Below are 7,939 nucleotides of genomic sequence, written 5' to 3' on the forward strand. Positions count from 1 at the left end.
TAGCGTCTGTGCGAGTGTAACAAAACAGCTGTCTATGCAAGGCAACGGCTACCAGTCACCGAAGGCAGGAAGAAAGTGGCCCCGAAGGCCCGGGCAAGCACTCACATACGAAGGACCTCAGCCAGCGCTCCCGCCATGAATCGTCCTCTCCGCGCGAGTGGCTCCGTACCTTCCGTTACGTGCGCTTTCCAAAAGAGCGAGGGTTACGCCCCCTTCAGTCGCTTCTGCGCATGTCCCTGATATCTGTCTTCCATGCGCCGCTTGATGAGCGCACGCTGGCCGGGTGACCTACAGGTGGCCGGGTGACCTACAGAGCAGTGTAAAAAAGACTAAAAAATGCATTTATTGTTGCGATCTCGAGCAACGTGAGGTTTGTACACGATGGAAACACAATTGTCATGACAAGTCGAAACAAGGTTCGTTGGCCATAGACGTTACACGTTTAGAAACTGTGTTCTCGACGGGATTTCAGACACGGTTGCGTGGCATCGTTAGACCGATGAAAGTCCTCCGGTAGCAGCCGAAGCAGGGCCGGTCGACGAAATAAACGCCGCGTCCTAAACGCCGCTGCTCCCCTTTGTCCAGTCGAGTCGTGACGACGGGATGCCTCTTGCGAAGCCACGTGACCTGCTGCATTGCCCACCGCACGTCCATGTAGTGCGCGTGAAGCACCTCCAGGAGAGGCAGTTCGGCCTGCATGAACCTGAGAATAAAAAAAAAATGCAGGGAGGTAAATTACGAATTTCTGACATGTTACGCTGCACAGAAGAACGAGGAAAATAAAGAAAGAGGTTTATGATGGGCATAAGTCGACTCACTCATTTATACTCATTTCGCCTCACTCTCACACTGACAGACGTGAATGATACGTGAGGGAGTGGAGGACGTGTGTTGAGCGGGTACGGGTAACGAGTGATTGTGCTGTTGAGTGGTGCGTTTCCTGATCTGATGTTCAGAAATGGTGTGTTTCCGGATGAACTGAAAAGTAGTTGGTGTCTCCCCGTATATAAAGCAGGAAAGAGCAGTGAAACCACGAATTACCGGCTTTTCACCGTATTATATGTGTTTTAAAAGGTCTTTGAGCCAACTGTTAATAGCTGGCCGGAAAAGTTCTTTTTTGCATTTATAATGTGATTAACGCCTCTTAGTACAGATTTTTGAAACATAAGTTATTGATGCCATGGAATAAAGAGAATACACTCATGGTCGGTTCTTACACGTTCGAAAATTTTCGACAGTGAGCAGCATGAAATTATTTTGAATGTGCTGAACATTTAAGATCTACGTGAAATCGCGATGAACCGGCTGAGAAGTCCTATGTTACAGATCTGACAGTGTGCGCTGATCACGAGAAAGTTTTCTCGAATACTGAGACACCTACAGCCGGATACGACTCAACAACAAAGCGGCAGATGCCCATCGAAGGAGGCCATCCAGCCAATGGCGTCGACAGATTTTGATGATCCCGCGGTTTAAGTTCCTGTTATCCCGCTTCATCTGCCACCGACTCTGATTTTACGCCAGAAGGTTGACGGGGATTCATCATAGCGGAGAAGGGGGCAAATCGGCCGTCGCTATTGGCTGGATGGCCCCCTTTGAGGGACATTTGCCGCATTGTTCTTGGGCTGTATCCTACTATAGAGACTATCGTGAATGCTAATATAGTAAAGTTATACGCTTCAATGCAGACAAACAAATTTAGTTTACAATTGTCAAAAACCATTCATATTATATTGAGACGTTTGAGTGCTCCGGTTCATTACACGTTTACACTCAAGTATGCCAGTACAAAACTGCAATAGGTAAGAATACAGAAATTGCTTGCTGTCTGTTGCTGCTTCAAAGTATATTTACAATAAGGGAGTAATTACTCATTGACATCCACCCGAGCGTAGCCACACGGCTACAAATGAAAGCTATACGGCTTTCTCAGAAATTTCGTAGGTAAAGAAAAATTCGCCCTGGTCCGGGGTCGAACCCGGGACCACCGCTTCACCGGAGGAGTCGCTCTACCAACCCGCCTTTTTCACGACGCGACTGCGCATGCGCCCATCCCCTGGCGGCGGTGTCGCGAAACATCGGAAGGGTCGCGCGCCACTCGAGACCGGCCGTGGTGTAAACAAACCGGCTTCCTACGCGGGGTGCGTTGCTGCAGCCGTCGGGCGTTCAGTGCGACGCATTTGGCAATGCCTACGACATATGTTGCATACGGCAGCAATGCCTAATATGTAAAGGGAAGCAAACTCGGATTCTTTCGCTTTCCGAACGCTACCCGGGACCGCCTTCGACGCGAAGCGTGGATAAAAGCCGTTCGCCGGCTCGACGATCGTGGCTGCCATTGGGCACCGTCAAGACTGTGCGGGAATCACTTTGTGACAGGTGCGGACGAGGTACTGTGGTTAAATGCGTGCGCAGTCCATCACGAAATGTTTTATTGATGGGCAGGAAGGCCTCGAATGTCACCGCGGCACCCAGACTTCGTTCCGACGCTTTTTGCTTTCCGAAGCAAGAAGGCCAAATGGGCAAGTGCTGTGAGCCGCTTTCAACGCGCGGTGGAGCGGACAACGAAAAAGAAGCTACGAGAGCATTCACGCATGGTGCTGCAATTTTGTCGTAATCTCCTAAGGAAATTTCCTTGTTTATGCCACTACATCTTGGCCAATACCCCCATGTGGGTACGTGCCATGTATTAAGAGGCAGAAGAAGCAGAAGGTGCGTTATGCGTGTGTTGGCATCATATCCATGATGAAAAGCTCTGCGTGGTTTCGTCGGAATGGCTCAATGTGCGCTTCTCGCGTACGTCTTTATGGGCGCACATGCTTGTTTAACCTATGCAGCGATGTACTGTGGGAAAATAAAGTAAAACGCTAGCAGAGCTGCCATGTTGCGAGTACGCTTGTGCTTTCATCGCTCGTGTAGCTATTCGGAAGCGCTTGAGCACAACGATTGCTTGTGAAAACTTGGTTTGGTTTGGTTTAGTGGGGTTTAACGTCCCAAAGCGACTCAGGCTATGAGGGACGTCGTAGTGAAGGGCTCCGGAAATTTCGACCACCTGGGATTTTTTAACGTGCACTGACATCGCACAGTACACGGGCCTCTAGAATTTCGCCTTCATCGAAATTCTGCCGCCACGGCCGGGATCGAACCCGCGTCTTTCGGGCCAGCAGCCGAGCGCCATAACCACTCAGCCACCGCGGCGGGATTGTGAAAACTGTTGTCCCCAGTCGTTTTCTGTGCTACGGCGTACACGATGTAGTATCCACCTTTCATGGATGGCAGGCATATACAGCGGAAAACGCTATTCTCACTGATCGGGGATATTTCATTGAACATTGTGTTCCGAATGTAGCCTTCATCTCTGAAGCGGCGGCCCTTGCTCAGCTGGCGATCGCATCGCATGCCGCATGATCGGAGATACTGAAGAATTTGCTCTCCGGTGGGCTCAGCAGCCTGCCTCGGACTTCGCACGCAGCCACCAGTCAATCCTAGAAATCCTCCAGGCACCAGGTGCTGCCCAGGACACGCAATCGTTGACAGATTCCTACAAAACGTGCTCCGCAGCGGCACTCACTCCGGCCGGGTTGGGCGCACAGCACCCTTCCAATGAGCTTCCAGCGCTGTACGCGAGGTGGCAGCACAGGAACATGAAAAAGGCGGACTGAGCTGACCGGGACGGCAAGATTATGGACGGCAAGGAATTTACTCCACCTTGGGGGATTCCCCTAATGCATTTGACCAAAGAACATGTACCATGGTACACATATTTGAAATTAACGAACATTTTCCCCGTTTCGTTAAAATTGTGTTTGTATTACGCCTTATTTTTCTATATTATCTTACAGTGCGAACAAAGTGGAAGCTTTGGAGAGTTGGTGCAGCACAGCCTCAATAAAAACAGTTAAAGTCGGCGAACTGCTTGTGTCTTCTTTTCGCGTTCGGGTCTTTTTGCTGTCCTGGTAATCTAATTGGGTCCTGGTCAAGGGCACCACAACGTTGAATAATTACCAGAAGTTGTTAGCTTTACAAACAAAAAAGGCACTCCAACAGATTCCAGGTTACCATGGCAGGAAGGAAACTTGCCGACATCAGCACAGTAATAAAAGACGTAATCCACGTAAAGCGAACTGGGTATGCACCGTTCACAGACTTCTTTTTAGCGTACACAGAGGAGGCACAGCCAAGGAGGAGGAAGACAGGACAGCGCCAAGTCCTGTCTTCCTAGTCCTGCACTCTGTCGCCTTTGCGTGCGTTAAAAAGAACTCTGAGAATGGACCGACTAGCCCGACAGCGCATATTACTGGTATGCACATTTGGTTTGTTACAACATATCAATAGGAAATCATTTGTATCCAATCGTTCCTAACAGTCCTCTTATCGAATAATCCCAGACAAAATAAAAACATAGTCACTAAAACTAAGACTAATTATGGAAAGTAAAAGCTAAGTTACCAGCTTCCAGTTGTTCTAAGAAAACCAATTTTATGCATCAAGTTTGGTCATTCTAATTTCAAGAATAAAAACACATAAGAAAGCAATTAATCAATGCTGAAGTGAATTAACTACATTTATTTTTCTGTGACGGATGTATCTGACACGTAAGGCTAAGTGCACGAGTTTTTTTTCGTGATTTCATGAAATGTTTATAAGCTGCTTCGAGTGCATGGTTTGCTGTCTGTGTGTGCATTTCATTTCTTTGTTGTGACACTGCCCTTTTCTGGAATTAATTGGTTTCCCATAACACTGTGTTCAACTTCGTTTTACGCGCAGAGCACTGCTGTACACTGTTATGCAGAACTGTGACCTCGTCACGCCTTAGCGCCTTTTGTCACAGTTTCCTCTTTTGTCCATGAAAGAAATAAGGCTCAACCTCAAGCGGATATGACCGGCGAGTGGATGCGGAAGCGAAGTTTACCTAATGTGTTTCGGGACGACGGAGTACGCGTAGTTTTTGTTTATGTTTTTGACGGGTGAGGAATTCAAATATATAATTCCGAGGGCGCTCGAGGGCGAGGCAACATGCAGGTGTCTTCGGATGGCCGCAGCAGAGGATTCCGCTGGCGCAGAAACGGCAGCTTTTTTTCTTGTTCGCCTTACTATAGTGCAACGTTGGCATTGGCGCAGGCCTTTCACGGGTGCAATGCGCCGCGACGGGTTTTGTCGGGACTTTTTGATCGACTTTCGCTCTGCCACTGCTAGTACGTTGGGTGTGTCTTGTCCCGCCTCGTAGACAGCTCGAGTTCATATTAGCAGAATTCCGAAGCTTGTTTTTGAGACAAGGGCTGTCCGCTTATCAGCACCAATTAGCGAGACCTGCCGTGCACGCTTAGGGTTTTCAGTGTCCGGGTGTGTGTGCATAGGGGAGCTGCCCTGCATGGCCGTAATTGTTCGATTGCACAGAGCCCGGACCCGGCAATATCTTCCTTCGCCCACCCAAGGAGATCACCGAAATGGCAATTTGTATTATTGTAATCTGCTCCAGAAAGCCGTTCTTTTCCGATAGTGTTGAAAGGGGGGCGGTTTTTGCTGGCAGTTGATGTGAGGAGGCAAGCAATCAAATTTGGTGCTTCTTTCTTAATCCAAGTTTGCATCTTTTACACTGAAAAAAAAAACAGATACAACTTATAATGTCTCTAAGAATTGTTCTCATCGGAAAAACAAAAAAGAATAGCAATGCAAGTGCATGAAAAATATAATCAAGCTAGGTGCGGCATTTTTCGTTTTGCTTTTTGAATTGCCGATAAAGAGAAGGCAGCAAAGAAAAAGAAAAAAACCGGCAGAGGCGCCTCTCCTTAAAAATATAGAGAAAAGAACAGGAGACTGAGGAAGTGCCGGTGCGGGGGGGGGGGGGGAGGTATTGTTACTCTGAAACCTCACCTCTTGCATTCGCACCTCCCCTGTCGACGACAAGTACGCCGAAAGACTGCTGAGGATGTCCTAGCAAGAGCGCCACTGCATGTGGGCAAGTCCTCGCTCGATTGGTAGCGCGAAACCGCGGCAGTGGGCGAGTGAAATGGGCACGTGAAATGTCTTTTTCTCCGATTTTTCTTTAATATTTCCAGCGGAATTACTTGTTTACACGCTCCTGTCTCAGTAATTATTTCCGCACTTGTATCTAAAGAGCACGAGGAGTCACCTGAACCAGATTCTGGGATGAGCTTCTTTTCCACTAACGTCCAGCGCATGCGCGTAGCCTCATCGCCATCGGTTTTGCAGGGCATGCTCTGCAAAATGTATATTATGATGTATAATAAGATTACTGCGCTAATGGTTTTCCGCGAATGACGTTGTCTCCACTAAAGATGCGATGGACTGCAGGGCGCGTGGCTCCCGCACCCACTCTGCCTCAAGCGAGAACACTCAATCGGGTTCTCAGGCACCATATGCGCTTGCGACTAGCGGCGCTACAAGAAAAAATCCAATTTTAGTGATTTCCTTTTGCTTACAGGTACAAACACTCCATTTACAACATCCCCAAAAATATTCGTACTCGCCACGAGCGTCGATTGTGTTCATAGAGACTGGCGGGCACATCATTGTCAAGGTAAACTCATGATTAGTACTTAGATGCAAAACCGTCGTGAGCAGTAGCGATTTAGCAGCGCCCTTTAATCTATGCACACCCACGCACAATGATCACCCCCATTGAGAATAGCAAAACTCAGCGTCTTCGCTCGCGCTATCAGCAAACGTGGGAACACACGTGAGTAACATGGGTTCGGGCCATGGAAGGTACCCGTGAAACTGAAAATTGACCAAATAAAGATACGGAGGGCTCATCATTGAATCTGCGCGGGGTATGCACACCAGTAAAGCTACGCTATGGGAAGATAACGAAAAAAAAAACGCCACTAGAGCATAAGCCGCCAGAAAAAAAGAGAACTCAGAAGGACCCGTAAGCAGACAGGCACGAACAAAACGCTTTGAGAGTGAATATGAGTGTGAAAATGGGGGGGGGGGGGGGTGCGAGCGGAAGTGGATGTGAATATAAGCCACTTGTGATTGAGCCGAGCTACCATTACTGTACAAAAGGAAGTAAACTTACGTGAAAAAGGAGGTGACATGGTCCTCGGGGGTGATAGGCTCCGTGAGGACGCACAGATGTCGCAGAGTGGAAATGGTTGCCAGGCCCTCGGCGAACTCGTTCTGCCTTAGAGGGGTCTCGCGGGCCTCGATTGACAGCTGCGTGAGCCTCGGGTTGGATCGCAGCAGCCGACTCAGGCTAGAAGGAAAGCCGGCAGCGTCCGTCACCTCCTGCTCGAGGCTGTGAAGGCTGAATCGCAGCTCGATGACGCGACACTCTTTGAGGAAAGCCACCGATGACATCTTGGCCGTATCATCCAAACTCAGCCGGCGAAGTTTGGTCGTCCCGTGCAGCTCCTTGAAGTCCGCTTCGCTGAAGCGGAGAGGTACCCTGCAGAATTCGCACTCGCAACCGCGATTGGAATCACGCTCCGCACGGACATCTAGCTCCTCGATGTGTCTGCAACCCCGGGCCAGCAACGTGAGGGAGTCGTCCCGGTTGACGCCGCAGGGTGCGAGCGCCAGTGCCCGTAGATGAGGCAGCGCGGAGGCCACGATCTCGGACCCATTCGTGTTGTTGCAGTCGAAGTGAAACGACGCCATGTTTAATTCTATGATATTGGACACGCACGTATTGAAGAACAGCTTAGTTGCTTCGATGTGGCACCTACAGGCGGTCAAAGTTCCGAACGGCTCCTGACCACGCTGTGCTGTCAGGACAAGGCACAGGGATGAGACTTGGCTCCAGAGCCCCGGCTTCGATACGGCTTCGGGAAGTCGGCGATGGTCTGTGTGTTCGTTGCCTTGCATAACCGAGACTGCTTGCTCAACACCCCTTAGCTGCTCGTTCTGCGGTCCGTCCTCGAATGTGACCAGATTGCGTGAACACGCCGGCTTCAGCTGATAGCTCCTGTTGCCG

Source organism: Amblyomma americanum, chromosome 2 (assembly GCF_052857255.1).
Source record: "Amblyomma americanum isolate KBUSLIRL-KWMA chromosome 2, ASM5285725v1, whole genome shotgun sequence".
Classification (NCBI taxonomy): Eukaryota; Metazoa; Arthropoda; class Arachnida; order Ixodida; family Ixodidae; genus Amblyomma; species Amblyomma americanum.